Source organism: Macaca mulatta, chromosome 16, assembly GCF_049350105.2.
Source record: "Macaca mulatta isolate MMU2019108-1 chromosome 16, T2T-MMU8v2.0, whole genome shotgun sequence".
In the NCBI taxonomy this organism is placed as follows: domain Eukaryota; kingdom Metazoa; phylum Chordata; class Mammalia; order Primates; family Cercopithecidae; genus Macaca; species Macaca mulatta.
Genome location: NC_133421.1, coordinates 87,313,825 through 87,335,986, shown reverse-complemented (window position 1 = coordinate 87,335,986; position 22,162 = coordinate 87,313,825). Strand labels below are relative to the sequence as shown.

Sequence of the window (22,162 nt, the reverse complement as noted above, 5' to 3'; positions counted from 1 at the left end):
TCTAACCCCCCAGGTTTTAGGGGAAGCTGACAGTCACCACACGCAGATAACAGAGGAGGAACTTGAAGACAAAGAGCCAGAGACCAGCTTAATTGGCTGCAGTGTTTTAAAAGGTGGTGGGAGCAAGCTGTGGTTCATATAACTAAAAATTCCAGAATGTTCCACATGGCTGGACTCCAATGAGCAGACTGTGTCTCTAAGAACCTCTCTCCATGTCTCAACTCTGCTCTGCTGTGCTGGCTTCATTTCCCGGCAGATTCTACCCAAGTAGCAGCAGAAACAGCAGCTCCAGCCTTCCATTCTACTGACCCTGCACACCCAAGAAAGAGAACGAGCCTTTCCCTGTGTGCCAGCTGAGGCCTCAGGACTGACTCACGGGAGACTGATTTTGTCATCAGAAAGAGGACCCTATTCAGACCCCAAGAGAGGGTTCTCAGATCTTGCGCAAGAAAGAATTCAGGGCGAGTCCACAGAGTAAAGTGAAAGCAAGTTTATTAAGAAAGCAGAGGAATGAAAGAAGGACTGCTGCATAGACAGAACAGCCCTGAGAGCTGCCGGTTGCCCATTTTTATGGTTATTTCTTGAGTATATGCTAAACAAGGGGTGGATTATTCACGCCTCCCCCTTTTAGACCATATAGGGTAACTTTCTGCATTGCCATGGCATCTGTAAACTGTCATGACGCTGATGGGAGTGTAGCAGTGAGGACGACCAGAGGTCACTCTCGTCGCCATCTTGGTTTTGGTGGGTTTGGACCAGCTTCTTTATTGCAACCTGTTTTATCAGCAAGGTCTTTACGACCCGTATCTTGTGCCGACCTCCTGTCTCATCCTGTGACTAAGAATGCCTAACTATCTGGGAATGCAGCCCAGTAGGTCTCAGTCTCATTTTACTCAGCTCTTAGTCAAGATGGAGTTGCTCTATTTCACACACCTCTGACAATTTGACCACTTGGTAGAAATCACTGTAATCAGGAGGACGGAAGTCACTAATGGGCCAGGACGGCTCAGGGGACCATCTCTGCACAGGTATGTGTGTGAGGGCAGATGTCAGCCTCACGGGCGTGGGGCTTGAACCGGATGAAACATGGCAAGTTTCCATCCAAGAGTCTATGACTCTACGCCTTTGAGGTGTTTGTTCCCTATGCAAGAACCCAAAAGAGCGTTGAATACACAGCAGAAATTGGGCAAATCATGGTTTGTCTGACTTCAGAAATGCATCACCAGATTTTCTGCAGTCCTTTCCTAATTACATTCTTATCAGACTTGATATTCAAATTAGCTAGGGTCCCCTGGGGTCACCTCCACCACCAGGAAAGAGCAATTACCCTGGCATATGCTGAGTGATGAGGGACCAGCTGTGGGCATGGATAGTCCCTCTGTGCATCATTAAATACTGCCCTCCCTTTAAAAAATAATTTTATAAAGATAAGGCCAGAACTTTCTTGCTTTGGGCTAAATGCCCTTTTAAAATTCCTGGCACACAGAAGAAGCACAAGGTCCTCTTCAGAAAAGTCATGAGGGTTCAGACAGGGTAGAGCTGTACAAAGGATTCGGGCTATGCAAACAGACGACGTTTCAGAGTGGGGCTAAGGAGGGGCCGTGATTCCGGCACTTCCGCTTGACTGGAGTATGTAAATGATTCCAGCTCTGATTCCGGAGGCAGAGTCGAGAGAGACTCAGAAGTCAGGTTTATTTCAGAGGCTAACGAGCCTCCTGTTCCCAGAATTGTCCTCAAGTTCATCCTACTTAACCCTAGGCAGCTTTCTCTCAGAAGGGGGTGAAGGCCTCCGGCTCCACTTTGGCCGATTACCTCTGGGGCGTGAATCCTGGGCTTTGGGAAGGGCTGGACACAGAGCCCAAAGGCACAGTCTACCAGGCAAAGCGCTGTCCTTGGACCACTTTCTATTAACATGCCGTTCTGGAAAAAAAAAAAAAAAAAATGTGTTCCTTGTAGTCAACCCATATGCCTGCTGAAGCCCCTAAAAATTCTTAACACCATCCTTCCATGAAGATCCTCTCCAGGTTTAAGACCTCATTGTCTTTCATGGAGACTTTTGAAATGGCCTTTGGGCCAGGCGTGGTGGCTCCCGCCTCTAATCCCAGCACTTTGGGAGGCCGAGGTAGGTGGATCACAAGGTCAAGAGATTGAGACCATTCTGGCTAACATGGTGAAACTCCGTCTCTACTAAAAATACAAAAATTAGCTGGGTGTGGTGGCGGGTGCCTGTAGTCCCAGCTACTTGGGAGGCTGAGGCAGGAGAATCACTTGAACTCAGGAGGCGGAGGTTGCAGTGAGCCAAGATTGTGCAGCTGCACTCCAACCTGGGTGACAGAGCAAGACTCTGTCTCAAAAAAAAAGAAAAAAGAAATGGCCTTTGAACACTCCCTTCTGCCACCCCGCCTGGATGGCTTTTGTCACCCACACTGTCCTTTGAGCGACTTTCTAAAAGTCCACTGTGGCCGTTCTCCATTCTTCATTCGTTCCAATGTTCAGCCTCATCTTTTACAATTTTAAAGTGAGACGAAATTCATATAACATAAATTAACCATGTAAAAATAAACACTTCAGGGGCATTAGGTACATTCACAATGTTTGCAGCCACCCCCTCTATCTAGGGCCAAAACATTTTCATGATCCCAAAAGCAACTCCTGTATCCATCAAGCAGTCCCTCCCCTTCCCTCCCCTTCCCTCCCCTCCCCTAACCCCAGGCGATCACATGCTTTCTGTCTTCGTGCGTTTGCCTATTCTGGACATTTCATGCAAATAGAATTATACACTATATGGTCTTTTGTGTCTGGCTTCTTTCACTTAGCTAATGTTCTCAAGGCTCATCTATGTTGTGTCCTGTCTTCAGTACTTCATTCCTTTTTTAGGGCTGTTATTCCCTTGTGCGTGTGTATACCACAATTTATTTCTCCATTCATCAGCTGATAGCTCTTCTTCTTTATACAGGACAATCTGAGCTCCTTGGCTATCTTCTTTCGTTCTTTATTTGTTTTACTTATTTATTTATTTTTGAGACAGAATCTTGCTCTGTTGCCCAGGCTGGAGTGCAATGGTGCGATCTCGGCTCACTGCAGCCTCAGCCTGACAGGTCCAAACGATTGTTGTGCCCCAGCCTCCCTAGTAGCTGGGATTATAGGCGTGTTCCACCACACTCAGCTAATTTTGCTGTATTTTTAGAAGAGACGGGGTTTCACCATTTTGGCCAGGCTGGTCTCGAACTCCTGAACTCAAGTGATACTCCCATCTCGGCCTCCCAAAGTGCTGGGATTACAGGCGTGACTCACCACACCTGGCCAGCTATCTTCTGATACACTCCCTCAAGCCCCACTCAAAACTTCCACATTTTCAAACAGCCTGGGGTTGCTGTTTGGCTCCTCTCTGCCTCATTCATGCCGTCCCCTTACCCACAATCATCTAGTCACCCCCACTGATCCCTTAAAGACACCAAGATGACCCTAACCCTCCTGGTCTGAGCCGGGGCACCTGCTCTGTGTTCCCAGGGCCCTCCAGGCATACCTCTTCCCAGCCCAAACTGAAATCCTTGCTCCGTATCTGAGATCCAGCCTCACCCCTCTGCACCCGAGGCTGCAAGCCTTCCACGGTGGGGCTCAAGCCTGCTTCCCTACTGAACCTGCATTGCCTGGTGCATGAGGGATGCCGAGCTGAGCTGAAAATCCCACCATGGAGAGGAGTCCCCCTCGAAATAAGACTGGTTCATCTAAGGGGAACGAGGTTTGAGCTTTCTGTCCTGGCTCCTTTCCTTCTGAAAGAGAGCATCACACAACTTGGACAGGGAGGGCTCAGGGGAATCTCATGACTTAAAAAATGAAATGTTTCGAAGATTTCATGATAGTTGTATGAACTTGGGCTCTAACTTCCTTCAGAACAAAGCACTCACTTGGCCATTGAAGGGGCCTTTCTGGACGGTTTCTGCTGTCGTCTCTGCAAAGCACTTAGGACACAGCTTCCATCAGCTGGGTCAGGGAGAATCCTTTGTAAGAGGCATGGAGTCGGCATCCCATGGCAAGGGCTGGTGAGAGCATGTCATTGGATAGCACCAGCAAATTGTTGTATAATACAGAATTGGACCGGCCTTTGTTCCTGGGAAGTCACCTCCAAATCCTTGGCAAGTCTTCGTTATTCACAGCGAGCCCTCAAAGTCTTTGCTAACGAGGGGACTCAGGGTCAGGACAGCCCATGCCAGAAAGACTGACCATGTGAACAGCAGGCTGAGGCCCTGCTCCATCACCTCCTGGAGAAAGGGACTGGAGATCAAGTCCTATCAGTCACGCCTACATCATGAAACCTCTGAGCATTGGAAGCTTGGATGACTATCCCTGGTTTGTAATCACACATCAGTCATCTGGGAGGCTTTGCACGGTCTGGGGACATGGAAGTTCTGAATCTGGGACTTTCCCAGACCTCCCCCTCCACGCCTCTCCCAGTAGCTGGTTCTGATTGTATCCTTGGTAATGACACCGCAATCCTAAGTACGGCACTTTCCTGAGTTGTGTCGTTCATCACTGTGAATTACTGAATGCCAGGAGGTCAGGGAAACCCCTGAATTTGCAGCCAGTTGGTCAGAGGTGCATGTATCCAGGGGGGGCCAGAACTTGTAGCAGATATCTAAAGTGAGGGTCTTCCTGTGGGGGACGGAGCCCCCAACCCGTCATCTGCACCAACTCCAGGTGGTTAGTGTCAGAGCTGCATTGCAGATACTATGGTGGATAACCGTTTGATCATGCCATTTATGCCATAAAGGAGCACAGAAGCTGGGTAGAGACACCCTGCTTTTTGGGATATAGACACCTTGCTTTGTGCCTGTCAGCCAATGAAGTCACATATGTGAGCCTCTACACATACGTAGAGATCTGTCCTACAGTCCTGGTCAAGTTGCTGAGAGGAAGATGAGATAATGATGGACCTTGGAACCAGCCAACTTCTGCCAAGTGGTTAGGCGGGTTCATTTGCATTCTGAGGGTCTGAATGCAGAACCTGTGGGAACACCAACATCACCACCACACCCACAGCCACACCCTTCTACACCCCTGAGCGGTTTAGCAATCAAGGGGGAACTTAGTGAACAGGTGCTGCTGTGCCTGGCCCTCTGCCGAGTGCTGCAGGGGGTAGGAATATGGAGAATGGGTGGCCGCCCTCCTTCTGGAAACACTGCCATGCTTGCTAATCTGTGTGGTCTGTGATGGTCGCTAGGGAAGCAGAAGACCACCTTCCGACTGAAGTCATCAGCGGAGAGAGGCCAGGTGGGGTGCAGACGAATGAGATCAGGCAGAAGGAAGGTAATGGAAGGCCCCAGGAGGAAAGGATCCGCTTGAGCAAACCCTCAGCATCCACTGGGGTCAATGCAGACGCCCACTCACATGAAGTCTAGGGGCACCAGGAAACTGCTCTTGGAACAGCTCTGAGGTCAGGGGTTATTCCTGTTTAACAGTTGGGAAAACTGAGGTCTAGGGGTGAATACCCAGCCTAAGAGCACTACTCTCTTCCGGACGGCATTAACCTCCGAGCCTCCCGATGGACCTGGCCATTCAAGAAGGTGCACTCTTCCTCTTTGACCCATGACATGGGACCATCCCATCAGTCACCACGCCTGAACATCAGAACAATTTCTAGAGCAGAGCACACGAACCTTCCTTCCCTCAGCAGCACCTCCTGGACCTCAAGATCCCTGACTGCTGAGATGTGCATCCTTTCAGGGGGCGGACATCTCCTCCACTGCGATTTGAACCACCAGAGGAACAGTCAAGCTCTGAAATCGAGACCCGGGGAAAAGGAAATCTCAAATTGAAAACGCAACCACAGAAGGTGTCCACGTTCTCTAAAGCCCAGAAACCCAGCAGGACCCAAGAGGCTTCCTGGATTTCAGAGTGAGGTTTGCAAGCCCGCCTTATCTGCAGGCAAATTGAACATCATGCTAATTCCTCGTTAGCCCTTTCCAGCTGTAAGCATGGGGCTGGTGCAAGAGGGATCTCTCATTTCTCCCGATTGGGATCACAGGAAAAGGATGGAAAGTAACTTAACAAGGTTTTTGGACATCAAATTGCTATTACAAAACAACGTTTTTAGGAGTTAAGCAATTAATCCAAACACACATGGATTCAATTTCCTTGAAACCAAAATGGCTTAAAAAACCAAGGGAGACAAATGCTCAGGGAAAAATCCCTTTTGAGTTTGTGAACCCCAAGCCTGTGGAAAGAAAACAACAGAACCCTTAAGTGCTGCCCCCCCTAACGCACTGGAAGCTCCCTTTTCGGTGGAGGGAGGATGGGGCAGGCGCCCAGGCCCCACAGTCACGTGGACTGGGGGCCCAGAGGACATGGACAAAGGAAGGAAACAATGCTGCTTCTCTGCTCAGTGCTCTTTCCCTCCTGGGTTTCTATGAGGCAAGGGAAGAGGTTTCAAGGCAAATGTTCGCTTTCCCCCTGCAACGCTTTATAACTTGGCCTTAGATACTCACTTGGGAGAAAAAGCTTTAATAGAATCCTGTTGGGGCCTTTTCATGACCTCCCCAAACAAAGGAAATTAAACACAAGACAATGTTTATATCCAACTTCTAGGGTCAAATGGGAAAACAATCAGCTCAGAGTGCAGAAACATTGAGGGCTGTATCCTCTCCCTGGTGCCACGCACTCTGGGGCGCAGATCGGGGTACCTGCCAGGCTCAGCCACCCTGTGGTGTCTATCCTTGGGCAAACCACATCCCCGAAACTCAGGTCCCATCCTAAGCTTGGGGAAGAGCTGTTGAAATAATATTGAGTTCAGAAAGCTAAAGGCATGTTGTTAAATCAAGTTTAGCCTAAAGCTGCCTCCTGACATATTTTAAATTTGGCCTAAAGGTTTCTCTGTACGTGGTGAACTATTGATATGACAAGTGGAGGCATCAACAGACTGTGGCCTGCACTGGTGCCAGTCACTGAGTTTTGGCCAATTCAAAGGGGACTGACCATTTGAACCGTGTTCAAATAAGGCAAACACCAACCTGTAACCAACCCAGCTGTTTCTGTACCTCACTTTTGCTTTCTGTAGTCGATTTCCTCTTTCTGTCCATAAATCTTCTACCACGTGGCTGCCCTGGAGTCTCTGAGGCCACTCTGGCTCGGGAGGCTGCCTGATTCACGAATCGTTCATTGCTCAATTCAACTGCTTTAAATTTAATTCGGCTGAAGTTTATCTTTTATCAGAGTGAAAAGCTTATATATTTTTTAAACCTGTTAAGCACTGTGCAAATGTTTATCCTTGTCACTTGCTGAGGGGGTGTGGCCCGAGCACTGACAGCACCCCAGTGGTGACAGCCTTATTGTTTACTTTTACGCTTCACAACACGGCCCCTCTTCCTTCCTCACCCCCTCCAACTTCTTTCCCTCCTATGGAGGCTCCAGCTTCACAGCGGAGAAGAACAGGACCCAGGGTCTGACTGCAAGGCTGCTGCCACGTTTCTCACAGAATTAAATCCACCAGGAACTCTCTCCTTCGCAATATCTGACCTGCCCACAGTCCTTAATCCTCTTGCAGTCCCTACCAGATCAGGGGAAGGTCAAGGATGTTGTCTGAACCCTGGGAGAGAACCAGTTCAAAGACAGTAGAGGGGCCCTGGTGAGTTCCCACCCCAGCATCCACCTCCCCATGGGGCCGGTGTCCGATCTCCCTCCCTCCGGTCCCACCCGTGGGGCCAGTGTCCAATCTCCCTCCCTCCCATTCCACCTGTGAGGCCAGTGTCCGATCTCCCTCCCTCCCGTCCCACCCGTGGGGCCAGTGTCCAATCTCCCTCCCTCCCGTCCCACCCGTGGGGCCAGTGTCCGATCTCCCTCCCTCCCGTCCCACCCACGGGGCCAGTGTCCGATCTCCCTCCCTCCCATCCCACCCATGGGGCCAGTGTCCGATCTCCCTCCCTCCCGTCCCACCCATGGGGCCAGTGTCCGATCTCCCTCCCTCCCGTCCTACCCGTGGGGCCAGTGTCCGATCTCCCTCCCTCCTGTCCCACCCGTGGGGCCAGTGTCCGATCTCCCTCCCTTCTGTCCCACCCGTGGGGCCAGTGTCCGATCTCCCTCCCTCCTGTCCCACCCGTGGGGCCAGTGTCTGATCTGCCTCCCTCCTGTCCCACCCGTGGGGCCAGTGTCTGATCTCCCTCCCTCCTGTCCCACCCGTGGGGCCAGTGTCCAATCTCCCTCCCTCCTGTCCCACCTGTGGGGCCAGTGTCTGATCTCCCTCACACTCTGACCCCACGAGCCACCTGAGGCTTGGACGACTTTTCTGTATCCCACCTTCACTCTCCCTGGTACTTCATTGAGTCTTGTGGCTTTGAATACCACATAGATGCCAACAACTCCTAAACTGCATATCCCCAGCATGTTCTTTCCTCTGAATTCCAGACTTACACATCCCACTGTGTCCTCAGCCCCTTCACTCAGACAGACGTTGAAGGAGCCTGATATACCCAAACTCTTAGCTTCCCACTACTCCACATCCCAAATCTTCCCATCTCAGTTGACAGCAGCTCCCACCCTCCAACTGTTTGGACTCGCCCTTGACTCCTCCGAGACTCTTGTACCCCTCTTCCTCCTGCCAGCACATGCTGCCAGCTCCACCTTGGAAAGTGCCCAGTGTCCAGTCGCTCCTGCCCCTGCTACCTCCGACACTCTGGGGCAGGCACCATCACCTTTCACCTCCCCCAAGTCTCTTGCACCTCCCTAGTCCCCATCCCCCCATAGACTGTTCTCCACCATCACAGCTATCATTTTAACATGCAAATCAGATGTCACTCTCCAGCCTTAACCACTTGGAGAGTAAGCCACAGTCCTCACCATGACCCAAGGCCTCATCCAGGCTTGCTGTTCACGAAGCCTGCAGCCCCCTCGGCTGCTCTGGCCTCAGCTCACCTCTCCACGGCTGGTGCTCCAGCTCCCTGCTATCTTCCTGCGGACCAGGCGGGCTCCCACCTCTTAGCCTGTGCACCTGCTATTCCTGCTGCCTGGAACACTCTTCTTCAAGATGCTGCCTGGAACCTCTTCTTGAAGATGTCCTTGAATTCAAACATATTTGAATTGCCAGCTGGAGTTGAAGAGAGAACATGCTGGAGATATGCAGTTTGGGAGTTGTCGGCATCTATGTGGTATTCAAAGCCACAAGACTCAATGAGGTCCCTTCAGGTCTGTGCTGGCAGCTCCTTGGTGAGGCTCTGCTGGAAACCCATTGGACAATGCACTCCTCCCAGCCCTGCCCCTCTGCTTTTTCTGCTTTGTTTTCTGCATGGAAACTGACACCTTCTAAGAGGCATGCCATCTCTGTGTTTTGTCGTTCTTGTTGCTTATCCCTTTCCTCTAGAATGTCAGCTCTGTGAGAGCAGGAATTAATTTTTTAAAATTCTTGTTGACTGTTATGCCTCATGCCTACAGCAGGAGGCGCTCACTAAACAAAGGTTGGATGAATACGGATGAATAATGGGTGAATACATGAATGAATGAATGAATGAATGAATGAATGAATGAATGAATGAATGAAAACTTGGCAAAGATGCTCAACTCTTCTTGTTATGAGAAAGGCTAAAGTGAGGAGCCTTTGTCCTGAGGGGTCCTGCAGCCTGCCCCAAGGGCTTCCCCACGGGGTGGGGATATTAGAGTGCGGAGTCTACTCCAGGTCTTTGGGGACCCATAGCTCCTTGGGTGCAAGTTCACATCTTAACCAGCCACCTCCTGACCTGACCCGGGGTCTATGCCAGCTCACACCTTCTTTGTGTGACCCGGAGCAGCTGACCAGCCTCCTGGGCAGGCACTGTCCACCTCTGCTGGTATCTCCACGGGCCCCCTCCCCATTTTTGTTCTCACTCCATAGACAGTGCCTGGGTCTCTTGCTGGGAGCATTGTTCCCAGAAAGCTAGAAGCCACGTGGCAGGAGGACTGGAAATACATAGGAATTTATGTCTCCCTTGCCTGTGACTGACAGGCTGAGTTCTACATTCTTGGTTCCTGGGTCCCTGATTGGGACATCTGTTGGGTGTGATCATCATCATCTCCAAAATTTGCCTGTGCCTGGCCTGATCCTCCCCTGCATAGCCTCCTCCTCCTGTTCTTTCTGAGTTCCTGTTCCATTGTGCAGCTTTCCAGGGAACATCTAACAAACCCCTTTCATGCAGATCCTCCTCCCAGGGTCTGCTCCTGGGGACCTCAGCCTAAGACACACTTTCTAGTGTTGTGAGAATTAAAGTTGGATTTGGCAGCACATACATGCCAGGCACTATGCTGTGTGCACCACACACTGAGCCCTCACAATGCTCCAAGGGGCATCGTTACACCTACTTAAAAGATAAGAAAACTGAGGCCCAAGGTCACACGATAAAGGGCAGCACCAGCATTTGAATATACATGTTTTCCTGACATGAAAGTCAGTGTCTTTCACCCCTCAGCATGCTCCCTTTAAATGGCAGCAGCTATGAAATGCCACTATGCTTACTGGTATATAATGTAGCAGCTAGGCAGGGCAGGTAGCTTACACTTGTAATCCCAGCACTTTGGGAGGCTGAGGCAGGCGGATCACTTGAGGTCAGGAGTTCGAGATCAGCCTGGCCAATGTGGTGAAACCCTGTCTCTACTAAAAATACAAAAATTAGAGGGGCATGGTGGCACCTGCCTGTAGTCCCAGCTACTCAAGGAGGCTGAGGCCCGAGAATCACTTGAACCTTGGAGTAGGATGTTGCAGCGAGCTGAGATCATGCCACTGTACTCCAGCCTGAGCAACAGAGACTCGTGTACAAATAATAACAATAATAATAATAATGTAGCAACTATAGAAGGCCATAATACTCCTTAGTATACATTGTAGCAGGTATGAAATGCCACATCCTTACTGGTATACATTGTAGCAGATATGAAACAACACATACTTACTGGGATACACTGTAGCAGGTATGAAATGCCATAATATTAGAACATAATGTAAAATGTATGGAATGCTACCATACTTACTAGTCTATACTGTTTTACATCAATGAAAATGTGTGTTTATGACTTTTCAGCCAAAATGGTTTTTAAATCTTCAACTTATTTCCCCTTTTTAGATTGAAAGAGACTTAAAATTGTGCCCCATCCCATCCCTGAAGAATTTACTACAGGGAAAGGGAAAGTCATGCTGCCATATTTTTAACTGATCGCTTGCTTGTCCCTGTTTGGTGAGATTTATTCTCCCATTAATCACTGCCCTCCCTTCATTCATGTTAAATATAAAATTGATTAGGAAAGATCCCCATCATGGTTTAAAAAAATAATTAGCTGCTACATCATGTTGCCCACAGTGCGACAGAAAGGAGTGATTAAATTAGGAATATTAAAACCCCATTAATCTGCGCTCAACTTAAGCTCTGCTTGTTCATCTCACGGTGGTGCTTATTATTTCTGACACTGAAAGATATTTGAATTACCAGCTGCAACAAGGTCACTTGCTGAAAGATGTCAGGTCAGCCATTAGTCAAAGGCGGGAGAGGCGACCAGAAGTGGGGACTGCCCATGTGTCAAGGAGGCCCCCACTTGAAGATGCCATTGCAAAAGTGGGCAATGTCCCGCATTCTGGCAGGCTGGGCTGCAGGCACCCTTAGGGCTTTGACACACACCTCCTCTCCGTCACTTCCCACGGGTCACCTGTGAGGGTAGGGACCTCTGTGGTGTCCTGGGCAGGCATCCTTTGCCCCAGCCCCAGCAGAGCCTCCACATCTTGCTTGTGGGTTCTTAAATGCATGCACTCTTATGATAGTGATTACCTAAGAATGGCAAATGTCACCTGTTGGGATGCTTGCACGTCCCCAGCGCCATACTGAGCTCCTTTGCATCTTTTATCTCCTTCATTCCTTCAACTGCCCTGAAAAGTGGCCAGCTCTGGCCTCATTTGACAGGTGAGGGATCTAAGGCCTAGATCCAGAAATGGCCACGGTCACACAGCTGGCAACCAGCAGAAGTGGCATTCACCCCCATCTATTGGGCTCCAAAGGGACACCCTTGGCCACTCGCAGTCCACAGGTCTTCTTCGAGAGGACATGGCCATGCAAAGGCAGAGGGATGCAGTTTCAGGAATCAGTCCTGTGTTGCATGATTTAAAAATGAATCCCAGGCCAGGCACGGTGGCTCACGCCTGTAATATCAGCACTTTGGGAGGCCAAGGTGGGCGGATCATGAGATCAAGAGATTGAGACCATCCTGCTCAACATGGTGAAACCCGGTCTCTACTAAAAATACAAAAATTAGCTGGGCATGGTGGTGCGCACCTATAGTCCCAGCTACTCAGGAGGCTGAGGCAGGAGAATCTCTTGAACCCAGGAGGCAGAGGTTGCAGTAAGCCGAGATTGCACCACTGCACTCCAGCCTGGACAACAGTGAGACTCCATCTCAAACAAAACAAAACAAATGAATTCCAACAGCAATGACAAATCAACTACTACTGCAGAGTGTCGAGCTGGGCAGCAGGCGAGAATCTCCCTAGAGCCTGCCCCACACCCCCCTGCAGTCTGGTACCTGGGGAACTGGAGACAAGTCAATAACAGGGATGAAAGGTCTCTCACCCCTCATTTCTCCTTAGAGGAAGAATTTGGCTAATGTCTGCTTTCAGCCATGTCTTCATCTACTTCTTCTTCCTCTTTAACATCACTTCTGCTCTGTTACATGAACCTGAATCACACCCAAATACAGTCATGACTCTAGCCCTGGAGGGACAAGCAGGGATGGTCACTTTCCTGATGGCAGGCCCACTTGCACTGCCCGTGCTGGTGTCCCCTCCGCTGGGTCTGGGGTGGCTGCCTGAGGTCTGCATTCAGGATGTGCCCGGGGACTGGAGTAGACCAAGGAGGCATCTCCCTGGAACATCTGGAAGTGGCAACATCAAAAGGGGGTGAAGGTGAACTGACCTGTGGGGAGAATGCCAGGGTCCATGGCTCGGGATCCACCGTCAGGTCTGAGCAGGGAGTGAGCGTGCATCGTGGCGGTAGTCCCTAGGTCTCTCCCGAATAAAAGAAGCCAGGGATCGGCAGCTGCGACGTGAGGTCAAGGCTAGCTCAGGAAGGAGAGCAGGAGATGCACAAGGCCAGGGGTTCAGAGCAGGGAGGCTGTGGGGGGTGGAGGCTTTTGCACCAAGTCATGGCCACCCGGCCCCAAGTGGCAGGTCCCTCAGTCTCTGTCTGAGCCCAGACATATTCTCTGATGCAGACCGTGCTGTGCACTGTCCCTATGCTCAAGCTGAATCGAACCTCCTCTTCCTCATCTTCCTGAGTGCTCCATCCACACCTCCCTCAGGGCTCTTCCTCCCCGGAGCCGGTTGTCCCTTTCCTCCCTCTCCCTTCACAAGGACAAGCTGTGTTGAGCAGGGACAGAGACCAGCTTTGCTGGGACTTTTTGCCATCTGGTCCTCTGAGCGAGCACCCGGCCTTGACCTCCATGGTCTCTCCCCACCCCTGACCACCCACTCACAGGGCCCCATGGGCCCCACTCCTGGTACCAGCTCCCTTGGCTCCCCAGGTGCCTGGCATGCACAGGAGCTTGGTTGAGGTTATGGAATGGAGTCTAAGTGGGACTGGAGACCCCCTGGTGTACCCCCCTCATGCCACTGATGAGAAATGAAACCCAGCCCCTCGTTGACTTTGCCCACCTCGAACTGTTGGCTGGTCACTGGCTGCTTAGAAGAAATTCACACTGGTTATTTCAGAGCAGAAGCATTCAGACCCCAGAGAAAGAGTTTTCTCCATAAAGGATGCTGGGACAGCCCAGCGTTGGTTCCTGTTACACAGTGTTCTCTGTCTCCATCTCATGCTTACCAGATGTGTCAGCGAGGGACAGGCCCGGGAGGAGATGTGTTTGGACTTGGGCACCCCTGCTTGCCCCAAATAACCACAGTCACGTGCTGGCCACAATGCCAGACAGTCCAAAAGTTGTGAGCCAAGCGGGCTGGCAGCCCCGGCCTCCACTGTTCCTTCTTAAATGGCAGAGAAAGAGCTTCCCCTGACCCCTGCAAGTTTTCTGCCTGTGGCAGATGTGGGGTTGTCAGTTCCCTGGTGGCGGCCCGGGTCCAGAAGCACTCAGCTGGATTACTGGAAAAACGAAGATACAAGCCTATAAAAACAGCCTGGCTCCCAGTGAATTCCTGAAGCTGGCTATTTATAGAGGCGGTTTGGAGCAGCCCAGGGCCTCCCCGCAGGCCTCCTCACAACCTCCAGGGCAGCCACACAGAGGGAGCACATGACAGATGGGACAAAATGCTTACCTGGCCCACTGTTTCACAGGGCACACAGAACTTCTGTGTCTGCATGTGCCCTCCAGGATGCTGTACCAGGCAGATTCAGACCTCAGGCTCCTGGAGAGCTGCCACTGCTCAGGCTGCGGCCAGGCTCTGCAACATTCCAGAAGGGTGAATTGAGGTCCCACCATCTTCAGCACAAATACTGGGGTTAGGGGAGGCATGGAGAACGGTCTGACAACAGACAGTTTGATTTCACACCATTAAACGTTCTGGAGAAAATGTATTTCATCATGAATTCTGGACAAGGTATATTACAATAATAACAGAGAGATCCTTTCCATCTTCCAGGCGCTTTACCAGTGGCGGGACAGCTTCTGGGTAGGGCCCTGGGAAGGGAGAGTGCTGCGGGCTCAGCACCTCCTCCATCCCTCCGCCCCCATCCTGCCCCTGGGAGCACAAGGCTCGCCCTGTGTTCTGGCCCCGGGACTGCACCGAGCTTGTCACATTGCAAGAATCATGAGCCAGCCAGAAGGAAAGGGCAGAGAGGCACCAGCGAGCCTCGAAAAACTAACCCCACCCTCCCCGCCTGTGGCCTGAAGTCACTGCGTTAGCCAGAACCTGGAGAAATAAAATCAATTTGATGTGTAGCTTGCTCTGGCTAATGATCTTTGAAGAGGATTGAGAGTTTAACGCTTCCATTTTCTCAGCAGGAAGGTGATCTGGGCAGGCAGGGGCAGCCCCAGAAGCTGAGGGTTGGGATTTGAGCGGGGCAGAAAGGGTTAGCGCTGTCATTTTGAGTGGTGACATGGGACGGGGTTGAGGGAAGGGCTGGTGTTGATGGAGCCTTTACTTGGACAGTCCTGTGGGCAGCGAGCAGGGAAGGAGGGGAGAGGCTGTGAACCCGCCTCCCACTGAGCAAGCCTAGCACAGGCGCCAATGCCAGCAAGGGCTTCGGGGCAGAGAAAGTTGGTGCCCAAACAGGAAGGGGTGTGAGAGAGAGTTAGGAAAGCCTGACTCTGGAAAAAACAACGGAAGGTGCCTGGGGAGGAAGGACAGTGGCTGGGAGCTGGAGAGAAAATCCAGTCTTGACTGGAGGGGACCAGGGGAGGCTTCAAGCTGCGCCCAGCTCAGCCACCTCAGACCAGCCAGCGGGGCCAGGACAGGAACCTGCACCTGGAGTGAGAGGCCCTGGACTCCAGTCCCCACTCTGCCATTTACCAGCTGTGTGGCCTCAGACCCTTCCTGATGATTTCAGGCCTCAGTCCCTGCATCTGTAGAATGGGGTGATGATGCTTCCTCCACAGGGTCCATGTGAGGAGGGAGTAAACCTGGCACATAGTAGGTGCTCAGTAAATGCTTGTGAGCCTGGACCACCCCTTTCTTGTACTCTTTATACACGGAGGATTCATGAGACAACAGTTGAGACAGGAGTCCTGCTGCCGAGGGAGGTCAGACGCCTGGCTGGCCAAACTCAGGTGTCCCCAAGGCCCTAATACCTCTCAGTTCACCTGCTTCAGGTGAGGTTGACCTCTCTGCCTTTTGGGGTTCCCCCAGAACAGAGCCTGAGACAAGGCCTTGGGTGCAGGTAGTGTAGGTGGGAGGTGACTCCAGGAAACTGGAGGGGCAGGGCAGTGAGATCTGGGTGGGGAGAAAGCCAATGTGAGGATGCCACTGGGCTGGTGATCAGTGTGGCCAATGCGAGGATGCCACTGGGCTGGTGATCAGTGTGGCCAATGCGAGGATGCCACTGGGCTGGTGATCAGTGTGGCCAATGCGAGGATGCCACACGGCTGGTGATCGGTGTGGCCAATGTGAGGATGCCACAGGGCTGGTGATCGGTGTGGCCAATGCGAGGATGCCACATGGCTGGTGATCAGTGTGGCCAATGCGAGGATGCCACTGGGCTGGTGATCAGTGTGGCCAATGCGAGGATGCCACTGGGCTGGTGATCAGTGTGGCCAATGCGAGGATGCCACTGGGCTGGTGATCAGTGTGGCCAATGCGAGGATGCCACTGGGCTGGTGATCAGTGTGGCCAATGCGAGGATGCCACCGGGCTGGTGATCAGTGTGGGCAACAGGGGCTCAGACCCACCAGGAACCCTCTGAAAAATCTGTGGGATCTGCCTCTGAGTTGTCCCTTCATGGGTGCAGACTATCCTCCCCCATTGGCAGAGGCTGTCCCGGGGGTGGAATCTCCCCAGCTTACCCTGCCCTTAGCTATGGAAAAAGCCCTGAGTCAGAAGACAGGAGGAAAGATGGGACCTACCCACACAGCCACACCTGAACTCACAGGGGTAAGGGGCTGTGGGCCCAGCAAGTATCTGCTGTACCTTCCCGCCAGCTGCCTGCATGAATATGAGCCCTCCGTTGGGCATGTTCTGTGATTGGCACCAGTCTCTTCATCAGCCTGTTAGAAAAGCACAGCTGGCTTTCAGGTGGTCTTAAGGTTGGTGAGACAAAAGTGTGAAGCTTCCACCGTGTGAACACACAGGAGATCAGTGAGAGACAGAGAGACACTGGATCCTGACCATATTGTTGGAGCACCTGGATCCAGCCATACCTGAAGCTGTTCTAGCCCATGAATTTTCCTCTTCCTTATTTGAATTTGGGATTTTAGTCACTTAGAAAAGGACTCCTGATTACTACAAGTCCCTGCCATGTGCTGGCAGTTTCAAATGCACCATTTCACAGAGTCCCTCTGCAAGAGCTGGACAGAGCCAGGGCCAAAAGTCAGGCTTGGTCCAATTCAAAAGCTCATTATTATTTTTTTTCTCCCACCAGATCTGAGCTCCACTGAAAAGGCAGTTCATAAGAGAGCAAGGCAGCACCAGCCTGTGCCTAAGAGGGACGCTCCTGAAATCCTAGCCACTTCCTAAGGTGACTTCCTAAGTCACTTCCTAAGTAAGTGACTATAGGTGATTACTGCTTATTCAGTATCTCTGTTATTTTAATGAAAGACAATGCTGATTTGGAAAGGCAGGATCAGGCGCAACCTGTCCTGAGGGTTAGCCTTCCTTGCTGGTGGAGACCCAGGGCCACTGCGTCTCTGACACCACCGCAGGGGGACAACAGCCCAGATTCCAGCAGAGTTTGCTCTGGGGACCAGGCTGGTGGCGTCAGCCTCAAACGGGTACAGGCCACACCATGTTGTCAGAGATCCTTTGTGCTCTAAAAAGGGAATCCTGTCCTTGTTTGGTGGGTAGTTGGTGGGGGACACCCTGCTGGGGGAAAAAATAAAAAAGAACTTTTGCCCAGCAGGTGCAGTCCCTTAAGAAGCATAGCCTACTCTGCTCTGAGCAGTAGCAACAGAAGCGATCCCAGTGTGGGGTGAGAAACCCTACCCGGAAGCTTCCATCAGGGCCTTCCCGAAAGGCTGGCTCATCCCAGGACTGTGCACAGCCCACCATTATCTCATATCCTCTCCCACAGAAGACCATTGCCAGGATCTCCTGGCAGCCAGGGAAACACAGAACCTATGCTAACTTCATTAAAACCATGTGAAGAAGGTTTCTATATACAGGGAGGCCAAGGCGGGCGAATCACGAGGTCAAGAGATCAAAGCCAACATGGTAAAAATCTGTCTCTACTAAAAATGCAAAAATTAGTTGGGCATGGTGGCATGGGCCTGTAGTCCTAGCTCCTCAGGAGGCTGAGGCAGGAGAACCACTTGAACCTGGGAGGCGGAGGTTGCAGTGAACCGAGATTGCGCCACTGCACTCCAGCCTGGGCGACAGAGCCAGACTCTGTCTCAAAGAAAAAGAAAAGTTATATATATATGGAGAGAGAGAGAGAGACAGTTATGAGGAAAAAACACAGAATGTGGGTTGAAAAGCTCCAGGCTGTGGACCCAGCTGCGTCCTCACATTCCCTCTCAGGGCCTTGTGTTCTCATTGGTCCTGTGCAGGGGCTTCCTCTGAACAATGGGAGGGGAACCTTCAAAGCACCCCGTGCAGAATCCTCCCGGCGGCCATCCGGGCCAGCAGAGACGACTGCTGCCACAGGCCATCAGAGGCACCAGCCCCATGAGGCGCTCACCGCCCCTGCTCCTGGCTGAGTGCTGCCCCCCTGGGTCCCCACCTCTCCTGGAGGCAAAGCTCATCTTTGGTAGCATCTGCCTTCAGTCACGCCCAAGGGACTCTGTGACTCTCTCCTGTTCCCAAAATCTGCCTCAGCTCCGTCCTGCCACTGGGCAACCACATCCCCTGCAGCCCCTTCCAGGTCACAGCCTTTGATGCCAGGATGCGCCCTCAGACAAGACTCACTTGCCTCTGATCTATGCCACTGGGCTAGGTGCGTGGCAGGTCCCTGAGGTGCTGTCCATGGGCTGGAGCTGGAACTCCACCTGCAACCAGCAGACACCCCAAGCTAGAGGCCCCAGCGAGGCGGCGGCCAGGCCCTCTGTTTACTCCATCGCCAGGAGGGACCCCTAAGGTGCCCAGTTACCATCTGTAGACTGACTCAGCTCTGGAGGCTGCTTCAGGCTGGGGATCCTCATTGCAGTGCCCACCCTGGGGATAAAGCAGCCTCTGGCTGGGGAAGAGCCAGGCAGGGAAGATCCGAGAGCCATCCTGGATGGTGCATCCTACAGAGTAGTGGCACTGCCGCCCAGAGAATCACACTCCGCAGGGAATGAGAGCAACACATTCCTATCTGGGACCAGGACTCAGCTGGCCCAGGGCGCAACAAAACAGAGAGCATGGCAGGGCGGAGGGAAAGTGAGAACAGTGAGGAGCGATCATAGCTTGCGACTCTAGGGAAGTTTGCCCCCAGCAGGTACACACCCCACCTCGTCTCCAAAGCAAAAGCTATCCCAGCTCAGGTGACAATCCCTGTCAGGAAGCTTTCAGGGCTCTCTGCAAAGCCCACCATCGCCCCTAATTCTTGCTCAGAGGAGAGCGTGGCCCTGCTCTCCAAGCAGGCAGGAAAAAGTGGAATCGAGGCTAAATTCATAAAAATCATGCAGCGTTTTATTTTGCGGTTCCTACCAACTGCTCACCTGTGCCTTCGTTGCCTGTTGCCCTGAGGCCAGGTCTGACAGCTGATGGCACCTCCCAGCCCAGGGAGGAGCAGTCAGGGCAGCTCGAGATGTCAGTGGGGCAGAGCTCTTTAGAAACCTCACTTCTCCATCAAGCTCAAGCCTCAGCCAGCCACGTGATGAACGCTTTTACTGTTCCCTTTGAGAAAGGAGGACAGAAAATTTTCAAGGCTCATGCCATTTCTGTATTTCAAAAACAAAACAAAATGCACAAATCGAAACACCTGTGCCTCTGGCCTGTCTTGTAGCTGACCCAAATACTGCCGGCTTATGAGATAGCCAGGCTGAGGTCGTGAGGACCACCCCAGAGAGGGCAAGAAGGATAATAGGGCACATCCTCATCTCCATGGAGGTTCAGGCCGGTGGTTACGGCGGTGGGTCTCAGGGTAGCTGTGTCTTGGTAGGACGGCCCCTCCCTTTTCCTCTTCCATCATAGCTGCCTGCCTGCCCCTTGGGAAGCATCTGATTTGCAGGTACCTGAGTTTCCCAGCCCTGCGCTTGCCGGCGGCAGGATGGTGTGATTGTCGCACAGACGCTGCACAAGCTGCAAGCTGAGGGGTTGATGTGGTCCAGGAAGGGCAGGCCCTTGTGCAGCTTCCCCAGCTACGGAGGAAGGCGCAGGCTGCGGAAGGCACCACTGTTCCCGCAGGGAATGTGTCTCACTGGAGAAGACGAGGTGGCAGGGGAACAGTCACCACCTTCACACAGAGACAGAGCCTTGGCAGGGCCGCCCAGGGGAGCCGCGTTGGAATCAAATGTCCTGACAGCCTAGAGAGCCAGACGTGGTGTGCTGGGCTGTGCATTTCAGGAGAAAGTTAGTACAGCCCAACAGAGAGATGACAGACAGGGGGCTCTGCTGGCAACGCGACCTCCTCTCCCACCAGGGCACCTGGGGAAACCTTGACCCAGTGGGATGAGAGAAGTCGTTTCTGAGTTCGTCCTGGAGCAGCCAGGGTAGCCCTGTTTGCTGGTCCCCTTCTGGGGGCCACACTGCCTGGGTTCGCTTTGGCCTGAAATGAAATGACCAAGTCTTGGTGCACTGGGGCATGGATGGGAAGGACGCTCAATCTTGTCGTCTCGAACTGCTCAAAGTGCAGACTTTTGGTGTCTGTATCAATGATAATTCTGCAACTGGGCTCTCACTTTGCCTAACGGCCCACTGCACAGCCCTGTGCGATGCTAGGAGGTAACAGGCTGGCCCCTCATGGGGCACACCAAGCACAGAACCACCTCCTGCTGCCCAAGAACCCAGCTGCTCTCCTTTTCGTGCACACTCTCCTGGCATCAGCCCTGACCCACAGACAAGCAGTTTCTACAGATGCCCTGGATTTGGGTGGTACAAGAACAATCCCCTTTTGCCTTCCACTAGTGCCTCCCCACCTTGCAAGAGGTGAGTGCTCCACAGGCATCCCTGCGTCTCGCCCTCCAGCTGTTCCCACCCCATCCACCAAGCACAGACTCTGCTTCCTTCCCAGCCTTGAGCCAGGGTTTCATCCCCTCCTGCCCTGCTCAGTCCCTTTGCTGCCCTCTCTCCAGAATAACTGGCTCGCTCAGGAAAGTGTTTCTGGCAGATGAGGGCTTCTTAGTTACTGTAGCTGAGGTCGGAGTTCGGCTGCTGTTGCAAAGGGCCTGCAATTTCCTTTCATGCGGGGCAAGAAGGTGGTGCTCTCTGCAAAACTAATTCAAACCAAACACAAGCAAGGCCTGTTTTATTATCTCCCTTAAAAAGTGGAGCGAGCAGGCCAGGCGCAGTGGCTCATGCCTGTAATCCCTGCACCTTGGGAAGCCGAGGCGGGCGGATCACCAGAGATCGGGAGTTCAAGACCAGCCTGGCCAACATGGTGAAGCCCTGTCTTTACTAAAAATACAAAAATTACCCAGACATGGTGGCACATGCCTGTAATCTCAGCTACTTGGAAGGCTGAGGCAGGAGAATCGCTCGAACCCAGGAGGCAGAGGTTGCAGTGAGCCAAGATTACACAACTGCACTCCAACCTGGGCAAAAAGAGTGAGGCTCAGTCTCAAAAAAAAAAAAAAAAAAAAAAAAAAAAAGTGGAGCAAGCATACCATACAGATGTAAACACCGCATAACCAGGATTGATCTCTTCTCACTTTTGCCACGTGGAACTAGGCAGAAGAGCAAAATGAGAGATATGTGGAGGTAACTGCATTAGCCATGCGCTATAGAAAAAATCACAAGAATATCGCTCTAAGTTTCAGAACAGGCAGTGAGGTAGCCACAGCCAAAAGTGTACAGAGAAAGGAGGGCTCTGGACTCACTGAGTGTGCAGCCCAGGGACCGGCAGAGCCCCAGGGAGGTGATTATGTGTAAGCAGGAGTGGCTGGAAGTGAGGTGTCGTGGTAAGACCACTGAAACAGGATCTGGCCTGCCGCGAACTGGCTGTGTGGCTTGGTTAAACCACTTACCTTCTCTGAGCACCTCATTTCCTCTGTCCAACAAGAGAGCTGGACTCAACCTCCTGTTTCCTTTCCAGCTCTAATGTCTTTGATACTATGACTCGGAATTATGAAAATGAAGATACTGAGAGAGAACACAGTAACCCCCTAGTTAATGCTTTAAATCTTGCTCTGTGTGTGATCTCTTAATTTGAATAATTAGGAATATCTGTGCTTTGCTCAAAGTCTGCACTTTGAACCGTTGGAGCTGAGGAGATTGAGCACCCTGACCGACCGTCCATGCCCCAATGCAAAGAATTGGTCATTTCATTGCAGGCCAAAGTGAACCTAGGCACAGCGTGGACCCCAGGAGGGGATCTGTAAACAGGGCCACCCCAGCTATTCCAGAATGAACCCAGAATCAGCTCTTCTCGCCCCTCTGGGCTGAAGTTTTGTCAGGTGCCTGGTGGGAGCCACCTTGCTTGTTATTAAT

The 22,162-nt window shown here is 52.1% G+C and overlaps 1 long non-coding RNA gene across 1 annotated transcript in view; it reads right to left on the bottom strand.

Annotated features, from left to right (window-relative positions):
• Window positions 1–475: 475 nt before the first annotated feature.
• LOC114673019 (uncharacterized) overlaps window positions 476–22,162 on the bottom strand; it is a 42,502-nt gene continuing 20,815 nt past the window's right edge. Inside the window, exons 4-11 of the long non-coding RNA XR_013407366.1 lie at window positions 19,234–19,411; window positions 14,261–14,386; window positions 13,815–14,087; window positions 12,912–13,053; window positions 8,905–9,047; window positions 5,658–5,777; window positions 3,909–5,005; window positions 476–1,920 (exon numbers count right to left, since the gene is read on the bottom strand). This is a non-coding gene — a long non-coding RNA (uncharacterized LOC114673019). The remainder of the gene's footprint in view (window positions 1,921–3,908; window positions 5,006–5,657; window positions 5,778–8,904; window positions 9,048–12,911; window positions 13,054–13,814; window positions 14,088–14,260; window positions 14,387–19,233; window positions 19,412–22,162) is intronic.